Source organism: Sus scrofa, chromosome 15 (assembly GCF_054392235.1).
Source record: "Sus scrofa isolate SSC_HxYL_T2T_F1_AM1 chromosome 15, Sscrofa_HxYL_maternal_Yorkshire_Landrace_v2.0, whole genome shotgun sequence".
NCBI lineage: Eukaryota > Metazoa > Chordata > Mammalia > Artiodactyla > Suidae > Sus > Sus scrofa.
This window is the reverse complement of record NC_139397.1, coordinates 150,874,813-150,894,957: the sequence shown is the minus strand read 5'-3', so window position 1 is coordinate 150,894,957 and position 20,145 is coordinate 150,874,813. Positions and strand designations below refer to the sequence as shown.

General features: G+C 48.9%; 1 long non-coding RNA gene across 2 annotated transcripts; it reads right to left on the bottom strand.

The window, feature by feature from the left end:
• Positions 1-295: 295 nt before the first annotated feature.
• LOC146396227 (uncharacterized) lies at positions 296-14,154 on the bottom strand. Of its 2 annotated transcripts, none has more exons than XR_014829163.1 (4): positions 13,925-14,133; positions 3,782-4,943; positions 3,122-3,277; positions 296-2,813 (listed from the first exon to the last, which is right to left on the bottom strand). It is a non-coding gene; the product is annotated as an uncharacterized LOC146396227 (long non-coding RNA). The 2 variants fall into 2 exon arrangements; XR_014829164.1 differs by lacking the exon at positions 296-2,813 and adding an exon at positions 13,605-13,668 and having other exon boundaries at positions 13,925-14,154.
• Between the last annotated feature and the right edge of the window lie 5,991 nt (positions 14,155-20,145).

The window sequence follows — 20,145 nt, the reverse complement described above, 5'->3', positions numbered from 1 at the left end:
TAAGGGAGGCAGCCCACAGACACGGGAGAATTAAATAACAGTAATGCCAGGATTGGCCCATTGGTGTCCCTTGTCTCGAGAGGCCTGGTACCTCCTTCTGAACCCTCTCTGCTTCCCGGCTCCAGTGTGGCCAGGGGTTCAGGTCACTGTGGGGTTACGCCCTGTCCCGTAACCTTCTCGTGTCCCACCCTGAGGCTGGGGGAGGGATGAACCTGCCAATTAAAACTCATCAAGGGGTTGTCATCAACAGCACCATTTACAGGGCGAAAAGGCAAAACCATCCGATGGGAGAAAATGTTTGCAAACCACCCTATCGGGTGAGGGTTTTATCCAGAATACACCCCGACTCCCACAGTTCAACAACCAGCACAGAAATAACCCAACTCAATGTAGAAACGCGCAAAGGATTGGAAAAGACATTTCTTCAAAGAAAACGCACAAACGGCCGGTAAGTACATGGCGAGATGTTCACAATCACTAATCTTTAGGGAAATGCAAACCGAAACAACCCTGAGATGGCACACGTCATACCTGTGACGATGGCTGTTACTAAAAAAAAAAAGTACACACACACAACAAGAAATAAAAAGTGCTGGTGGAAATGTGAGGACATTGGAACCCTTGTTGCTGGGAAGGTAAAGTGGTGCAGCCCCTGTGGCGTTTTCTCAAAACTCTAAACATAGAATTACCCCGTGATCCAGCAATTCCCATTCTGTGTGAGTGGCCTGAAGAAGTGAAAGCAGGGGTTTGCACAGATGTTTATGCGTCCATATGTATAAGCAGCGCCGCTAACACAACAGGCAAGAGGTGGAAGCAAATTAAGCGTCCACGGACAGCGACGGGATAAACAAGACGTGGTCTGGCCATCCAGTGGAATATTTTTCACCTTGAAAAGGAGTGACATTCTGACGCCAGCTACACCGTGGGAGACGCTATGCTAAGTGAAATAATCCAGGCAGAAAGGACAGATAGTACATGGATCCACCGAGATGAGGTCTCTGGAAAAATCATGCTCCCAGAGACACTCAGTGGGTGGTGGTTGCCGGGAGCTGGGGAGGGGGAAGGAGGGGTTCGTGTTTACCTGGACAGAGCGTCCTTCCGGGGAGATGAAAAGGTTCTAGAGAGGAGAGCGGGGGAGGGGGGGGTTGCTCAGCACCGCGAAGGTAATTCACACCCCTGAGCTGTTCGCTTAGAAGGGCTTAAAAGGGTACGTCTTACGTGTATGTTCCCCCAGTTTTGTTGGGGGGAGGTCGGGATTGATATGTACACACTACTGTACAGGAAATAGATCGCAAGAACCTACGGTGCAACGCTCCAAAAATCTACAGCATATTGTGTAATAACCTGTATGGGAAACGAATCTGAAAAGAATGGATGTATATATGTGTCTATCTGATTCCCATTGCTGTACACCCGAAACTGACACAACTTTGGAAGCCAATTATCCTCCAATAAAAAAAAAAAAAAGTTGTGGGTTGAGTTAAATTCAAGTCACAATGTGAAAACCAGCTTTGCTTTTAGACCAAGAAACCCAAGGGGGTTCTTGTCTATCCAAAGGTGATGAGCTGGGTGTACGACTTTTGTTTCCATAGAACAGCCTTTAATGAGAACTGAACTTATATTCCATGCACCAACTCCTAGTTTCCAGAGGAAAGAAGAAAAATCCGCAGCCGTGACCCAGTCTGGACGGGATGGTGGGTTCTACCCACACATATCACCCCCAGCATCCCAGGCAGTGTTTACGGCCAGGCTTCTAGGGTGGCCCCAAACAGGCATAAACTCAGATGTTCCCAATCTGGGAGGGGGCTGGGAGTGGGGGGTGGCCCTCATGAGCCTGGGGGTCTGAAGATCACCCTTGAGCCACACGGATTGAATTTCTCTTGCTTTTTTATGTACAAAACGGTTATAAAACTGATCTGAGTCTTTTCAGAGGCACACACGGACTTGAAAAATGGACTTATTTTCCATTTCAAAACCTGGTTTATCCTGTCCCGGGGTGGTCCCCCTATCACTCCAAGGGCTGATGTCCTTTAAAGACTCTTTACAGGGGGAGTTTTAAAGCCTTGAGACTGTTTGTTCTTTCGAGAGACAGACACATTTAAAGCCCCTTTTCTGGGCTGAGCTGATGTGGTCACATGGCCAGGGAGGTTGGGATTTGTCCCACTAAACCCTCAGTAGGACAGAGATTAAATTCACTGTAAACAAGTGGGATCAGGAATGAAAAGCCGGGAAGGGTGGGATCAAATGACAGCGAGTAAAGGCTCCTTGGGAAGTTCAAAAATGGTTTAGCTAGTATCTGAGGTTATCGTCCCCAAATCAGCAATTATCTGTTTCATGGAACAAAAACGTGTGACGGGGCGTGCCCTTCCCAAGCCAGAAGGACCCAACACTGAGCGCCGCTCAGCCAACACCTTGGCCTCTCCATGTTTTAACTGGACACTTAACTCACAGGGTGTTTCTTCTTGGTCACAAAGGCCGGCGGGGGATGGTCTGCAGCTTTGCCGTTTGGTCTGCAGCTGGTCTCTGAACACCTGGGGCTGTTTTCCCAGAAGGAGCACTTGAGAAAGTAGGCCTTTCCCACCGGGTTGTTCTCAACATGCGCCTCATCCACATCCCAGCAGGTGCAGGACTGCTGGACCACACCCCCGCTCTCTACGGCAGGTTGCTTTTTCGTGCTGATGCTGGGAGGTTGCAGACACAGAAGGTCCATGCGTGGGACTGAACCTTGCAGGGCCAGGTATGTAGACCTCACAGCCCAGAGCAAGGACGTCAACTCAGGCCAAGCAGGCAGGGAAGCATGGATTCCCTTCTTCCTTTTAAACAAGTTACAACAACAACAAAAGGCCAAGAACGAAAACTAGAGAATCTGAAACTTTTAGAAATATTTGAAAGGGTCGTGGGTATCACGTGGTCAGGTGTGTGGACCTATTGTCCTGCCCAGGGCAGAAATGTTTCATATTTGAAAGCTTTAACACACACAGAGAGAGTTCAGGGCAGGTTTAAGCTCATCACCCGAGAGCACCTGCACTAACATCTGGGGCATGAACGTGCAAAGTTGTCTGTTCCCCGTTTGTCATGGGTGATCTCCGTGTGGTTTTGATGGGTGCTGGGTGCAGCTGACCTCTGAAGGGGTAGTCCTCGTGGCAGCGATGACCCGAAGCTGTGGTGATGGGCAACGGACTTTGCCCAAGGCAACTCTGGAAACACACACTTAGCAACACAGCCTTGGAGGTGGGAGTATTTCTTCCTGGTTTTCTAAGCATCGTTGTAGAGAGAACTGGAAATATATAAATCATACATGAAGTATGTATATTATATATAATTTTAACAACTTCTTAATTTTCTCTTGGCTGCATGTGGAAGTTCCTGGGCCAGGGATCATAGCCGCACCACAGCAGTGACACCAGATCCTTAACCCACTAGGCCACCAGGGAACTCCCTAACAACTTCCTATTTTTCGTCATTTTACATAGTGTTTTTTTGCCTTCTTCTGCCTATCAATCCTGTTGGAAACATTAAGATTGCATCACTCGCTGAGATGACAGCCCAGGCAATCTGCACCAATTACTAGACTAGAGGCATCCCCGGAGCATCTTCCATTCTAGAAAAATGTGTGTGCTGTTGAATCCCTCTCTAGAAAACAGGCACTTAGCTATGTGACCAGTGGTGGGGTTCCTCCTTAAATTCCATATGTGAGAGACTACTATCTGGGCCGCCACGTACAGTAAATTACAGGGGCGGGCTCTGCGGGCCACATCTGGTTGCCACGTGCGGCACTTACCTGCTCAGAGCCTGATGACAGCAGACAACACTTGATGTGCTTCGGGTGAGTTTTTTCCCTTAACCGCATAAGCCTTCCCTTGGCCTTCTGTGACCAAGCAGCAGATTTAGGGCCAGATCAGAATGTTATATTTCACCATGTCCATCCCTAGGTCCTGGGATGTCAAATGATCAGCTGTGCGGAGCCACTGTCCTGCCAAGATCAGAAGCTTGGCCTCCACGATGTCCATGTAGCAGGTGCGTGAGCTGGAGCGAGTCACTGAGGCTGGATAGTGTATCTACATCCGATGAGGATGGAGGTGGTGCTGAGGATGCGGGAAGATTGGTGGTGTCGATCAGATCATCTCCCTTTCCCACAAGCCTCCAGACTACTCCACACCTTGTGCAAGTGTGCCTCCTGATGCTACTAACAGGTGCAGTCAACAGATGCAGCCAACAGGTGCCCTTCCAGCTGGGCTTTTGGTCTCTGCTTTCCTTCTCAGCTTTCTAGACTTGATGATAGATAGATAGATAGATAGATAGATAGATAGATAGATAGATAGATAGATATTCCACTGATGTGCAAAAGCAAATTTAGAAAAATTGATGGAGTTTCATATTTTGAGATGCATAACAATCAGCTGATGTTGTCACAATATATCCAGCTGATGAGATTCACATGCTGTTTTTCAGTTCTTTTAACAGCATACAATAATTTTCCTTCAACCACTCTCAGTGAAAATAAGGCTTTTGCTGTTGAGAATCTAGTTTCCGTCCCACTGTGCCCATGCGAAACCACATCTGGAAGGGGGTAAACTGCTCTGCTGAATTTTCTTTTAAAAATATCCAACAGTTAGGCTGTTTTCATTGTTTTCCTCCATACTCGCAAGTCTTCTAGATTTCCGAAACACGAGTAAAACAAGGGGAAAAGTGCTCTAGGGGCAAAAACATAAAATCTCCTGGTGTGGAATAAACTTTTACTGCTTCCCACATCGAATCCCTCTTTCTGTTTAGAAGACTAAGGAGAGTGGAACTGGTTTTGCTATTTCCATTGTGTCTTATATTCAAATTTCTCCCTCTGTGACCGGGGCTGGGGCTGGGTCTCGGGTAAGGTGAGCGGGGCACACAGGGTACACGTTTAAGGAGGCATATCCATTCTTGGGGTCTTGCAAGTTCTCCTGCACCTGCCGGGAGACCAGGGACAGGGTGTCAGTAAGAGCACAAGATGCCAGGGTCCTGGGGATGTGTGGCAGCACCCTGTGACTGGAGCTTGTAACCTGAGGACATGAAGGTAGGAGAGATTTTTAGGGGATAAATATCCTTTCAATCCTACATCTGAGCCCTTATAAGATTATGATTTAAGAAACTCAGGCTTGCTTTTTTACCTTAGGTTTCCACAACTTCAAGGACTTGCAATCTGTTTAGCACTGGGATAGGAGGTCTTTTGGACTCATTGTCTGAAGTCTCACTGACTTCATCAACTTTTGGGCCAGGAATCTGGACATTCCAGAATTCAGCCATCTGGTAACCTTATTGCTCCTGCCTATGGCTGTCACCCTTCACTCACTGCCTCCATGCCAGTTGTCCCATTGCCCACAAGCAAGCCAGGCTTTTCTCCGCAAAACACTAATCCGTGGCCCCCTCGGTGAATGAAGAGCTGAGCCCCCCCGCCCCGAGCCCGAGTACCCAGCGTTTTCACCAGCTCTCTTCTGTGCAAAGCATGGCTCCCACAGCCCACCTCATTCTCCCACTCAGACGCCCCTCCCCTCTAAAGCCGGCCTCTCCATCTGGATTCTGGATTCCATCCCTTTCCGCCAGTCCTGGTAGGAACTCCTCCTTACAAATACCCCCTCCACCCACCCACCCACCGCCAATATTCCTCCCAACACAGCCTTCATATCAGCAAGGTAGCCTTCAATTCAACTCATTTTAAATTATTATTGTAAAAGTAATACGTCAACATGGTAAAAAAATATTTCACCCAGTACAGAAAGATGTTAAGTGAAGAGGGGGCGTCTCTTCCTCTATCCGCCCACCCCACATTTCATAGACAGCCTCGTAAGAGTTTCTGGTTTGGGTTATTCCTGTGGCTGTCATGACAACATTAAACAGTGTGCTTAGCCATCTGTCTCCAGGCCCGCCACGCCGATGCCGCATGCGCTTATTCTGTCTTGTGAAGGAGGAGAGACGCGACACGAACACACATCATCACCCTCCATCCTCCCTAATTTTTGTTGGGTTCTATCATCTTCAGTTTCCCTTATCTTCTAGAGCTTCAAGTGGCACATTTCAGAAAGGCGCTCTTAGCCCTGATGCACATGACACATGAAGCATGTTTCAAATGCACATGAAAGACCCATCTCTCCTCAGACCAACTAAGTACCCCTGGCAATTGTTGCTTGGTCCCACCTTGGAGAGGAGATTGATCCCAATGAGTAGCCAGGGTTGAGAACTATGGAAAGAGACATTAGTATTCAGCGTCAGGAGACCAGGTGAGGGGACAATGAGGTGAGTAAAATCACCCTGAAGAGCTAAATAAGCTGAGGTGGAGCCAAGGATAAGAAAAGCAAATATAATTTTTAATAAAGTTAAACATAGACTTACCATATGACCAAGCAATTCCACTGCTCAATATTCACCCAAGAGAAATGAAAACTCATGTTTCCATTAAAAACAAAACAAAACAAAAACTACACACCAATGCTTATAACAGCTTTATCCATAATTGTCAAAAACTGGCAGTGACACAAATGTCCCTCAACTGGGGAATAGATAAACAAATTACGATGTCTCTACACAATGGAAAACTACCCAGAAGTTAAAAGGAATGAATTATTTTTATGTACAAAAACATGAATGTTTTAATGCTAGTTCAATGCTCAAAAGCACTATGCTATGTGAAAGAAGCCCCACCACCAATCGTTACCTTATAGATGATTCCAGGTATGTGATATTCTGGAAAAGGCAAACCTACAGGGATGGAAATAAAATCAGTGGTTGCCAGAGGCTGGGTGTAGGGAGAAGGACTGACTACAAAGGAGCAACAGGGAAGTTTTTAGAGGGTGTATACATATGTACATACCTTTAGAGTGTACGTACATGGTTGTGGTCAAAATTCACCCAACTATACAGCTGTAAGTATAACTTTTACTACTTGAAGACTGCATTCCAATAAACTTGATTTTAAAACGATAATTAGGGATCTTCTCTAACTGCGAATACATGGGAATTGAGCAAGTGAATGATGAATGCTCTAAAAGAACTACAACCACACACATTTAGGCTGACACATGTTAAAGGTTTATGATACTGCACTGAAATCAATTTTTAGTCCCATTCAAGTGTTGATCATTGTAATTTCTCACTGTCGTTGTTTTCTAATCTCGCTGTAACACACCAACAGCTTTTAAAAACTGATTTCTAAGTCATTATACCTTTGGGTTGCTATAGAGCATTGTTTTTCATATTTTATAATTATAGTAGAAATATTAAATTTTGTAAATGCATTTTTCTATATGGTCACCATGTTGAACTAATTCACTACTAATAGACACCGTGGCAACAAATAAAGTTAACTTTTCCCCTGCTTTCCCACGCTTAGCGATTTTTATGCTTCTTAATGAAGTTTCTTAAATTTCTAAAACAAAGTTGGACAGCCTCTGTGCTAGTTGATATGTAGATGTTTCTGATTTTGGAGATAAATGCTGTATGCATCCTCCTTAGTGCTATGGGTTTCGGATAGATAGTGTTAAGTCTTTCTTTCCTTCTCTTTTTTTTTTTTTTTTTTTTTTTTTTTTTTTTGCTTTTTAGGGCCACAGGTGTGGCATATGGAAGTTCCCACGCTGGGGGTTGAATAGGTGCCACCAGCCTACATCATAGCCACAGCAACATGGAATCCAAGCCACATCTGCAACCTACACCACAGCTCAGGGCAACGCCAGATCCCCGACCCACTGAGCGAGGCCAGGGATCGAACCTGTATTCTCATGGATGCTACTTCAGATTCATTTCCACTGCACCACAGCAGGTACTGCAAGGAAGTATTTTCCCAGTCATAGTTTATTATGCACATTAGAAATAGTTCTATTTCCAATTTTACCAAAGGTCTTTTTTTTGCCATTAATTAAAATCATCATGTGGCTTTTCTTCTCTATGCTTGATGAATTATGGGAATAAACTGAGTTGAATCAACTGTACCTTCTCAGGGGGAACCACAATTTTAATATAGTATATTTTGTTCCTTTTTTATTTGAGTGCTCTGTAACTCTTTCCTGAATCCTTCACAGTGTTTCTAAATCATTCTGTAGATGAGTTGTCAGAATTTTAGGAGGAGTCTCTTTTTCAGTTTTAGCTAACAGAACTGAACTTGTAATATCACGTTGCCCACTCCTCAACACACATGTTTTCCTCTGAACTTGCATCTTAATTATATTTCAAAATTAAGTCCTTTTCCCCATTTCAAAATTAATGCATATTCATTTTAATGATGCTGCTCTCCTGGGGTTGCTGGCAAGATTAAGCCATGAATGGGCACGCAGTACGTAGTGCGGCCACCAGGCATGGAGCACGTGCACAGTGAAGGTCAGTGGTCTTTGGCTTCATTAATAGCCAAGGAGATAAGAGTCTGGAGAGCTGCAGGCTCCCTGTTTTGCTGAGTGGGAGATACAAGCCAGGACCTTGCCCACAGGGTCTCTCCTTCTGCTTTCTAAGAGTAGTCAGGGGAGAAGAAGCCATCACAGGGACGGGGACTAGGAGTTCCCATTGTGGCTCAGTAGAAACAGATCTGACTAGTATCCATAAGGATGCAGTTTCCATCCCTGGCCTCACTCAAGGGTTAAGGATCCGGTGTTGCCATGAGCTGCAGTGTAAGTCACAGATACGGCTCGGATCTGGCATTGCTATGGCTGTGGTGTAGGTTGGCAGCTGCAGCTCCAGTTCAGCCCCTAGCCTGGGAACCTCCATATGTTGCAGGCGTGGCCCAAAAAGAAAAAAAAGAAAATTGCTGTACCTAGTTACTCTCCTCACTTGACTGACTAGTACAGAAAGGATGTATGTGATTTTAAAAGGATTTTGTTTTCTCTGTTGCTGGTTCTGGAACTGGGAGCGTAGAGGGCAGAAGTGTGACCCCAGGTCCTCTGTTGCCTAGCGTGACTCCCATGACATGTTATATGAGGTGGCAAAAAGGACTTGCCAATGTCATTACTAATCGGCTGACTCTAAGATCGGCAGATTATCCTGAATTATCTGGGTGAGCCTACACCTAATCTCATGAGTCTTTTCTGTGGCAGCCAAGAAGAACTCAGAGAGATTTGCTCCTGGATTGGGTGGAAATCTGGTTGTAGCTTTGCTTCATTCCGCTCTGGCTTCAAGAGGTTCGAAGGAGAGTTGAGACCTCGCTATCCAGCAGGTCCTCAAGGTCGTAAGATCTCAAGAGGGCAAGACCTCAAGGCTGGAGCGTCTCAAGACGCGGAAGGGAAGAGCATCAATCACATGACTTAAAACCCTCAGCCTCCACACTTCCCATGTGAGAGAATTGCTAGGCTCCAAGAATCGTCTCTCCTTCTGGGTTCCTACAGGTGCGCACCCAAAACAGAAGCCTAGAAAGATTGGCCTTGACCTTCTCTAGCAGGTTTCACTTCTGCTGCCCTGCCCCTAACTTCAGCAGCTGGCCCTGGAGCCTCTAGAAAGGGCTGGTCCTTCTGGAGTTCTTTGAGAGTTCTTGGTGTTCCAAGACAGCGTTTTGGTTTATTCAGTGATTTCTTATTATTTCAGAGGGGAGGTCTTTTGTTTCCCTCTACAGCTTCATTGCAGGAGCAACTAAGGACACTGATTTTCACTAATATTTATTACATACCACCGTGCATCAGGGAGAGATCTAGGCACTTTTTTTCTCTATTCACTTAGTCCTCACAACAACTCTGTAAGAAAAGCTATTATGATACTTACTCTAAATATGATCAAACAGAAGTTCAAAGTTCAAAGACAGCTGTCTGACCACGCAGATGGTTCGTGAAGACCCAGTCCCTTGCCTGCAAGCCCACAGCTCCTCTGGCCTGCCCCAGTGGGGGGTCAAGGCAGGACAATACAGAAGGTCGCTCTCACAGCACGTCAGCTGCCACGAAGGCAGGTGACAGCATGGCCACTTTCGGGAAAAGAAAAAGGACAAAACGTCCAGGGCCTCCACGTGAACCATGGAGGGATAGGGCAAGAGTTTCTCGTGCACCGTGAATGGACAACCGGCCAGTGATGAGCCAGGGCCTGGGCAGGGCCAGGAGCAGATGGGACAAGAGAGGGGACAGGGGTGCATGTGTGGGACCTGCCCTGAGCCGCGTCCCTCAAGCGTTAAGGTTGAGGGAGACCAGGGGCCACTCCCTGGTCAGAAGGGCTCATGCCGGGAGAGGTCAGTAAGGGCTGCTCAGGGCTGCTCCAGTGTCCCTGAAGACATGTGGCCCTGGCTGGCGGAGGCCTTTATAGGGTACCCAGAGTGTCCACCGAGGCAGGACTGTGTTTCAGCAGATAAACAGAGGGCAGCACAACTTTTTAATTAAGCTGGACTCATCACTGCCCACCAGAGACTCTCGCCCCAAATAGATGCCTCCCTTTGCAATTAGAGGAAACTTAGCCCAGGCAGGGGATGTATTTAATGTCTAAGAATAGCTTGATAAATTGCAAGGGATGCATTTCAGAAGGAGGAGGAGAGGAGAGCTGAACATGAGCGGATACCATCCATGTGCGTTTTTAAACCGAAAAGGATTACACCAGACATTTGACCTCAAAACCCAACCCTTCCCACTCGAAAGCTAAAGTGAAATTTTACTGTTTTCACTCACTTGGGCATTTTTTCAAAAGAAGGCCTTGAGTCACTGCTGGCAAAGGTTTTAAAGAGCCTGTCAATTAATCCAGTGCCCCTCCCCCGCCCACCAGACCGGGACAGTGACAGATGGCATCTGTGTCGACTTCAGCAGGGCTTTTGATTTTGTTCCACATGGTTTACTCATCAAACCCAAAAGAAACAGGCCTCCGCCCCCCAGCTCGGAGGTGGCACGGAGGGGCCGGCACATTGGCTTCCGCATTTTATCAGCGGCCCAACGCCCTCGGCTGGGGCTCCCCAGAAAAGGATGTGATGCAGAACCAGTGACATGGCCCTTCTCTTTCTCGGGCCTCGCGGGGCACCCACGGGAAGTGGGGAGGGCTGAGCAGGGAGAGAGAAGCCAGGCTCACGACAAGGGCCACCCCGGGGACGTGGTTTCCTGGGACAATGGAGGCACAGACCTGCTTCCGTCTGAGCTTGGAAACTGGTCTAAGACGGAGCAAAAGATGTGGCTGAGCGGGGATCAGGCACTGCAGGCTGCCGGGGAGACCCGGGAGGGGAGGGGTCCTGGCGACTTTGTCACTAGTACTGTCTCTTTTCTTTTCTTTTTTTCTTTTCTCTTTTTTCTTTTTAATATTTTATTTTATTTTATTATTTTATTTTATTTGTTTTGTTTTGTTTTGTTTTGTTTTGTTTTATTTTATTTTATTTGCTTTTTAGGGCAACACCCAAGGCATATGGAAGTCCCCAAGCTAGGGGTCCAATCGGAGCTGCAGCTGCCAGTTTACACCACAGCCACAGCAGCACCGGATCTGAGCCATATCTGCGACCTACGCCACAGCTCATGGGAGCGCCGGATCCTTAACCCACTGAGAGGGGCCAGGGATTGAACCCAAAACCTCATGGTTCCTAGTTGGATTCATTAACCACTGAGCCACGTGCAAAACTAAGGGGGCTGGGGGGACGTGGGGGAGGTACGCCATGGCCTTTGGGGTGGCTAATCTTTGCCAGGAACGTCTCCTTCTCTGGTTCAGGGAGGCGGCACCCAGCACAGACCCAGGAGGCTGCGTGGTGTCTGGAAGCAGGGGAAAGAGGCCCAAACCACAGCCCAGCTCTGCCCCTCACACAGAGGTCGTGGTTCTAGGCACAGAAGCAGGACACGTCTGCTTGGTCATTCATTCATTCAGCCACTCATTCGCTCATTCACTCACTCCACCTGTGTCTCCTGCCCAGAGGAGATCTGGGGTTGACCCCCACAGGGTCTCAAACTCACCTGCCCAGAGAGTGTAGACAGGTAGGGGACTGGGTCAAGCAAGCCCAGGGGAGGACAATGGTTAGTGGCCCTCTAACCCAGCTGGCGGTGCCATGCGGGGAGGCCTCGGAGTCCCCATCGTCAACTTCCAGGAAAACCCGATTTCAGATCTGCACGTGTTGCCCAGTGAAAGTTAGCTACCAAAAACTACCCCCCTTCCGCCCCCCGCCAGGTGGCCCAAACCACACCTCTCTGTGAACTCAGTTAGGTGGTCAGTTCACAACTCCTGCCCCCGCCACAGGTCCTACGGTCTCCCGGCCCCCTGGGACGCACGTCCCCAGCGTCCTACTTCACGGTCAGTGCTGGGTCACGGGTCACCGGCACCACTGCCTTGGAATGCTGAAGGACTGGAGGCCCACGTCAGGAGTGGGGAAGGCGTTCGGACAACTGACCTCTCACGGGGAGAAAAGGTCTCTGCAGGACGAGGAGAGAATCACGTGCAAGGAGAAAAATTGACCAGAGGCTGAGGTTACCCGGGCAGACCCTTCCCGCGCTTTTGGCCCCCACAGCCCCGGACCCCACCTGTCCAGCCGCCCCTGTTTCTCCGTATCCTGTGACGGCCCCTCATCTTCTAGCCAACTTCCATTTTTAAAATTTTTGTATTGACCTCTGGTTGGTTCACAATGTTGGGCTAATCCCAAGTACACAGCAAAGCGAGTCAGTGATACATACATAAATACATAAATACATATACACGTATGTATTCTTTTCCACATTATTTCCCATGAGTGGTACCATTATGGTTTATCCTAGGATACTGAATATAGTTCCCTGTGCTCTACAGTAGGTCTTTGTTGTTCACCTATTTTATTTTTTTCTTTTTTTTTAATTACTCAATGGATTTTATTACATTTATAGATGTACAGTGATCACCACAACCCAATTTTATAGCATTATTGTTCACCTTTTTTTTCTTTTTCTCTTTTTGTCCTTTTAGGGCCACATCCACGGCATGTGGAAGTTCCCAGGCTAGGGGTTCAGTCGGAGCTGTAGCCGCTGTCTATGCCAGAGTCACAGCAATGCCAGATCCGAGCCATGTCTGCGACCTACACCACAGCTCACAGCAACGCCGAATCCTTCACCCACTGAGCGAGGCCAGGGATCGAACCCATAACCTTGTGGTTCCTAGTCAGATTCGTTTCTGCTGCGCCACGACGGAAACTCCCTGTTCACCTGTTTTATGTGTAGTAGTGGGTATCGCTTTCCAACATTAAATTGAAGACTTAAAACTCACGGTCTGGAGTAGACTGCCCCCAATTTTTGGGACCCCAACAGTGCTTTTTTTAAATGTGAACAAATTGGAGTGTTTCGAAAACAAGAAATTACCTAAACATCTAGATCTCTTAAAAACTCAAAAGACTGTCATCCCTTCCCGTGGCTTCAGGGGTCTGAGTGGCTAGTGGCCTGGCTTCCTGGTGGGTCCCCAGCCCCCACCAACCTGCTCCCTCCCTGGTGGGGGGGGGTACTTGAGCTGGGGGTCTAGTCCCTGAGGGTCTCCGCTTCTCCTTTGGTCAAGTGCGGATGAAGGCACGTGGGACAGGTGGGACGAGTCTGAGACATCATCCCAGATCCCGCAGGACAGGACCCGTTCCCAGGACCCCCAGGGAAGCCGGAGCCTCCAACCTGCGGCCCCCACTGGAGGACGTGGGGCCGCGGCTCTGGCTGCCCTTCCCGTCCTCCCTTAGCAGGGGCCCCTCCAGGTATCAGCAGAGACGTCCTCACCTGAGCCGTGAACCGCATCCTCACGCGGACAAGTCTCCCGCGTGTATCTCTGCCGGAGGTGTTCCTGTTTGATGGGGCACTTCCTTGATTCTCCGGCGTGGCCACCCCTCCCACCCCGGTATCTCTGTGTTTTGGCTCAAAGACCCTTCACACAGATGTCCAGGTGGGTCCTGCCCCCTTTTCTCCTGTTCCCCCACCCCCACCCCTCACCTGCCAGCCAGTAACCACGCCCATCACCTCCACTCTTCACACACCCACTGCCTGCCTGCTCCTGGTCCCCCCGGGCCACCCATCCCCCGAAGCCTCCCCTCCAGGCTCACCTTCATGCACCTGCAGGGACCGTCAGCCTCCTGCCAGCCCGGCTCCTGCCACCCTGACCTCCCCGATCTTTACCTAGCATCCCAAGGGACCCTCCCTCCCAAAGGCCACCCCGATAGGGGTCAGGCCTGGACTAGAGGCCTGGGGAGGTTTCCCTCTGCTGTGGGATAAAGACGCATGTCCTCTCCCGCACTCGGCCCCTGTGTGCCCAGTCTCGCCACTCGAGGGCCACAGCTCCCCTTGGCATGTCCCACGGCCCAGACTCTTTCGCAAGCTCTCCTCTCTCCTGGGAATCCTGCTCCTTCCTGGCTGACACTGGGATTCCTGAAAGTCTCCGTGTGAACCTCCTTTCCTAGGAAGCCTTTCCTGCCCGGTTATTACTTTCCAAGCAGGCCTTCCTTCCCTCAAGCCACTTCCCACGATTGTACCCAAATAGCAGCCTGTGTATGGGGACTGTTCACCTTCCTGCTGGGCTGGGAAGGCCACGTGGAGATGGAGCCTGTCTGCCTGTTTGCCCCTAAGCCGCCAGAGCAGTTTGTAAGGATCAGAGGAATAGACTCATTCATGCAAATATCAGATAAATGTGTTGTGTAGAAAAACAGCAGTGGATTCCACTGACCACCTGCTAAATCGGCAGGTGGCGTTAGGATACAGTGTCCCCTCAAGGCCTGACCGTGTCACCCTGGCACGGCACCAGCCAGGTCACAGCTGGAACACTCTAGCTGTGCAACAGTTTCTCTTCTTGTAAATACTATTTGAAATAGAGGTAGGCTGGAGAAGCTCCACGTCCTCACCCATATTTGCCATGTGTGTTCTTTTTGATGATGGCCATCTGGCAGGTGCGAGGTGATATCTCATTGCAGTTTTGCTTTGCAAAGTGCTGCTGTTCTTTCTGCTAAAGTTTGGGGGACCCCGGTCCCCTTAACCTGCATAGTCTGCCCAGCCCATAGTCCATGTTCCCTGGAGAATTCAGCACCAGGAGAGCTTTAGGTGAGGAGCCCTAGGGTAGGAGCTGGACAGGTCAGCCTGCCCCATGGCTGCATCCAGAGCCTGTGTGTCCTGGGGGACCAGGAGGCCCCCTTTGTTCTCAGGCTCCCTCAGCAAAGCAGGAGAGAAAGCTATTAACTCGGCCTGGGAGACCTGTCAAAATGCTTTCCAGCCTTAAGCATCTGTGGTTTTAAAATATCTGGGGCTCCACGGCCAGGACTCAGAGGAGGGCGGGGTGGGAATTGTCGTAGCTGGGATCTAGTAAGGTCCTGGAATCGATAGAAAAGAGTCGATTCATTGCCCTGAGCTGTGGTGTGTGTTGCAGAAGTGGCTCGGATCCCCAGTTGCTGTGGCTGTGGTGTAGGCCAGTGGCTATGGCTCCAGTTGGACCCCTAGCCTGGGAACCTCCATATGCCATGGGTGCAGCCCTAAAAAGCAAAAAAAAAGGAAAAAAGAAAAAAGAAAACAGCCCACCAAGGGAAAAGGCTTGGGGGGGGGGGTATTGGAAACCCCTGCAGGGACTCCCTTCCTCACGGCACAGAAGTTCCCAGGTGAGGGGTCGAATTGGAGCTGTAGCTGCTGGCCTACACCACAGCCACAGCAACTCAGGATCTGAGCCATGTCTGTGATCTACACCACAGCTCACAGCAACGCCAGATCTTTAACCCCCTGAGCAAGGCCAGGGATCGAACCTGTGTCCTCATGGATCTTAGTCGGGTTCGTTCACTGCTGAGCCATGGAGGGAACTCCCGAGGACAGAGTGATTGACCAGCATCTGCTCACACCTCATGCCCCTCATCCCCTTGTGGGCCCCAGGGGGTTCTCAGTCCTGGGGAGTACAGGGCCCCAGAAGGTCTGGCTGCACCGGTGCTCACCTGTGTGACCCCACCACGTCGCCATCCTTCCTAAGCTGTGTTTCCACTGCAAGCAGAGTAAGGAGGCCAGCCCTGCCTGTCACCCAGGTGCTCTGAAGCATCAGTGAGACCCCAGCTACTGACCATAACTGTGAAACCATAACACTTTCCACCAAGCAGGCAGGAAGAGGCCACATGACAGCCCTATTTCTGGTCATAGAACTAATATCCTCCTGTCTTGATGGAATGGGGCTCCATGCTTTGACCTTAGAAGAGTCAGAAGACTTGATTTCAAGACAGCAAAACTGCAGAGAGAAATCACCAACAATTTTCCACTTTCGTAACACGACGGATTTCTTTTTCTTCTTTGGCTGAGCCCACAGCCTGCAGAAGTTCCCAGGCCAGGGATAAAACCTGTGCCACAACAGTGACCTGAGCCACTCCAGTGACAATGCTGGATCCTTAACCCGCTGAGCCACCAGGGACCTCCCTCAGTATATATATATATATATATATATATACATATTTTAATTGAATAGACTGATTTTTTTTCCATATTTGAAGAAACTCAAAGGAATTTTTGGTGTTGGACGGATTAAATAGAGACTCAAAGAAATGCTGAGATTGAAAAGAAAAAAAAAAAAAACAAAAACACCAATAAATAAAACAGCAATGACGAAAACAACCCGGAGCAGCAGGATAGATGGCTGGTCAGGTGAGGGATGAGCCTGCCCTGGCGAAGGGCACCTACAGGAGAGGAGGTGAAGGAAGGGGTCCTTAGGTCATCGGCAAACTCAGGCTCCCCCAGCGTAGCAGTCGCTTTTGCAAATTCCCTGGAAATAATAAGATTAGGGAACTCCAACCGAGGAGCATCTGAAACCAATTAGGGGCCCTGCCAATTACTTAGGACTTCTGATGTCTCATCCAGCACATTCCTTCCTAAGTCTGGAGGCACCAAGGGTCTGTGTGGCACATTTCAGCAGGTTACACCCCAGGACCTCCTGTATCAGGTACAATAAAAACATCGGTGGTCAGGATGCTCACTGGTCAAGCTCTCTGTGCAGGGACAGTCGTCCACGGGGAACAGCTGCTGTGGCCTTTCAGCCAACAGAGATGTCACTTACACAAAATGGGGGGGGGGGCCTGAGACGTGGGCTATTGCACATCTCAGAGGAGAGGAAATGCATAGAGATGCATATGATGTGTCCTCGTTCCAGCTACATCATTACTTCACTAGAAAACCCTGTGTTATGTTGGGAGAAAGTATCAACAAAGACTCGGGGGACCTGGGGATTCCAGAATCAGCTCCATCTCTGGGGAAGCTGGCCCCATCCCTTCCCCTCTTGATTCATCCCTAGAAATGACTCCAAACCCTCAAAAGGAAGGAGTTCCCTGGTGGCTCAGCAGTTAAAGATCCAGCATTATCCCTGCTGTGGCTCTGGTTACAGCTGTGGTGTGGGTTTGATCCCTGGCCTGGGAACTTCTGCATGCCATGGGTGAGCCCCTTCCCCCCCAAAAAAAAACCACAATTCCCAAAAGGGTGCTGGCCCATTCTACCAGTACAGCCCTCCTCCTCCCCAACCCCTCATTTGTGCTGGCTGAGTCTCTCCCTCCTCTTCTATGTTATGGACCAAATTTTTCTTTCCATAGCATCTTGGTTTTTTGTTTGTTCATTTGTTTGTTTAGGGCTGCACCCGAGGCATATGGAAGTTCCCGGGCTAGGGGTTGAATTGGAGCTTCAGCTGCTGGCCTACACCACAGCCACAGCAATGCCAGATCCAAGCTGCATCTTAATTTGCAGCTTGTAGCAACACCAGATCCTTAACCACTGACCCAGGCCAGGGATCAAATCTGCATCCTCATGGATACCAGTCAGGTTCTTAACCTGCTAAGCCACAACGGGAACTCCTTCACTGCACCTTTGGAGACAGGCTTCTGCCTGGTCTCATCTTCACATCTTTACCAGATGCAAGATTGAAACCCGCCTTTCCATTTTATAACTCAAATGACACACTCACTCGTTGACATTCTTTGTTCAGTTGAGCTAAGAATAATTTAGGGGCACCCAACACAGCTGATTTTAATAAAAGAATCATGGAAACAATATTCCAGACAAACGCAAAACATCAGTCATCTGCAGCAAAGGAGCAGACGTACCGGTCCAGAGATCCTCCAGGCACAGCCACCCCGCATGCTGGCCTGGGGAGCTGGCAGGACCCAGCACGCAACGCTCAGTCTTGATGGCGAGAGCTATCAGGATCAGCCAGATTCCCTGCAAGCTGGGACCTGCCCAGAGTTCAGAGCTCTGCGTGTGAGTCAGGCCGCCCCTGCCTTGTTAACGGTGCCCCAGCTCCCCTACCTGAAAGCTAGCACAACTCACTCACAAGACGCCTGTGTGCTGATACAAAGGGAAGAAGCAGCATCGATCATAATTAGGAAGCTAAATCCTTCACCCTTCCCGTTAGAGCTGGGGGTGTCCAGGTCCTGCATCTCCTGGTCTTAGACAGACAGAGATGCTACCCGCTGTTCCTAATTCCTCTACGGAAGATATCATTTTGTAGGAGTTACTAACATGAGTGGAATGGGCAGACATAAACTCCTGATAATAAGTCTGTGCATTTTGTGCTTCATTATTAGACCCAAATGAAAGGAATCTTGGAGGTCCCCAGTGGCTCAGCAGGTTAAAGATCCGGCGTTATCACTGCTGGGGCATGGGTCACTGCTGTGGCACGGGTGCAATCCCTGGTCCCAGAACTTCCACATGCTACAGGTGAGGCCAATAAATAACTAAATAAATTATGAAATAATTTGGGGGTCTATGCTACCAAAAATCAGCTTCCAACTGTTCTGCGTTCCGATGACGGGCACGCAGTCCACAGGCTCATGGATTCTTGCTTCTCCCTTCCGTTTTCTCCTTGACCTCCTGTCTCTGCAAATAGCCTTCCTTACTACTAGGCGGAACTTGTGAGTCGGCAATTGTTAGCTCCTTGTTCATTAACCCCACAAGGGCATCTTAGATGTCCCCTATGCCAAGAAATTCTAACCCCATGCATGTTTTGTTTTGTTTTGTTTTTTTTGCTTTTTTTTTTTTTTTTGCTTTTTTACACCTGCACCCACAGCATATCGAAGCTCCCGGGCTGGGAGTCACATCAGAATGGCAGCTGCCAGCCTACATCACAGCCACAGCAATACCAGATCTGAGCAGCCTTTGCAACCTATGCTGCAGCTCGCAGCAATCCCGAATCCTTAACCCCCTGAGCGAGGCCAGGGATTGAACCCACATCCTCATGCATACTATGTCAGGTCCCACTGAGCCACAAGGGGAAATCCCTGTGCTTGTTTTTTTAAGTCACATTTCTATTCTAGAAGAAGAGGGGTGCATTTCTAAAATCTAACGCTCATACGGGCAGCCCCCAGTGGCCAGGAGTCACTGTGCTAACCCCTCAAATCTCTATGAAATCGCGCGACAATGTAGGCACGCAGATCTATTTTCCAGAGCTATTTCTTAGGACTCTTCATGAAGTTTTTAAAGCTGTCTTAGAGACAAAGAAGAGGGAAAGGCACAAGGACCCAATAGAAACGGAGATGTGCACTAATAAAATTCTTTGAGTCATGTCCAACCTTTGACGGTGTGATCCGGTGTCCTAAAAATGATACTTAAGAATAATCTTGTAACAACAAACATTTACACTCTGAATGGAAGCATATGTTGGTTTACCCCTTTGCTGATAGTATCTATGAATTCTATAAATCATTGACATTCTTCTAGCTCTTCTGTTGTACTAGGACCACCCAGCTTGATGAAGACAAGGTTTTAGCTGGAGGAAAAATAACAATGGTGGTTGGAGGCTAAATTCCATTCCAGAGGTTCAGGGCTAAGGAGCGTCTTCCCGGAGAAGGTGGGTAGCTGAGGGTGGGGAAGGGAGAAGTCTTGGACAGCGGAAAGCCTTGTGCCTACAGGGACCCTTGGTCAATGACACTGAGTGGCCTCCCCACCCCCCACCCCCCTGCCCCCACCGGGCTTGTGTGAAGGCTCCATTCAGCCCTGTTCTTCAAGGCAATTGGCCAAAGTTCAGTGCCAAGTAGGAATCCGGGGCAAACACCAAAGGAATATATTTTAAGCAAATAACTTTAGAAAAACTCCGAAAGCGGTATCATTCTCTGCTCCCCACTACAGCCCTTCGTTTTTTCCAAATGAAGGGATTTCCCCATTTTTGCGTCTTTGACCATGTCGTGTTTTGTTCTACTATTTCTGGCCCAGAACTGAGAATCTCCCGGCCTCATTAAATCACTGGTAAACACACGCGGCCCCTCTCCTTTGTCTCCCGGCCAAGGGGTCTGTTCTGAGGCCCTGTGTGCTGACTCCAGCATCTTGGCGTGGT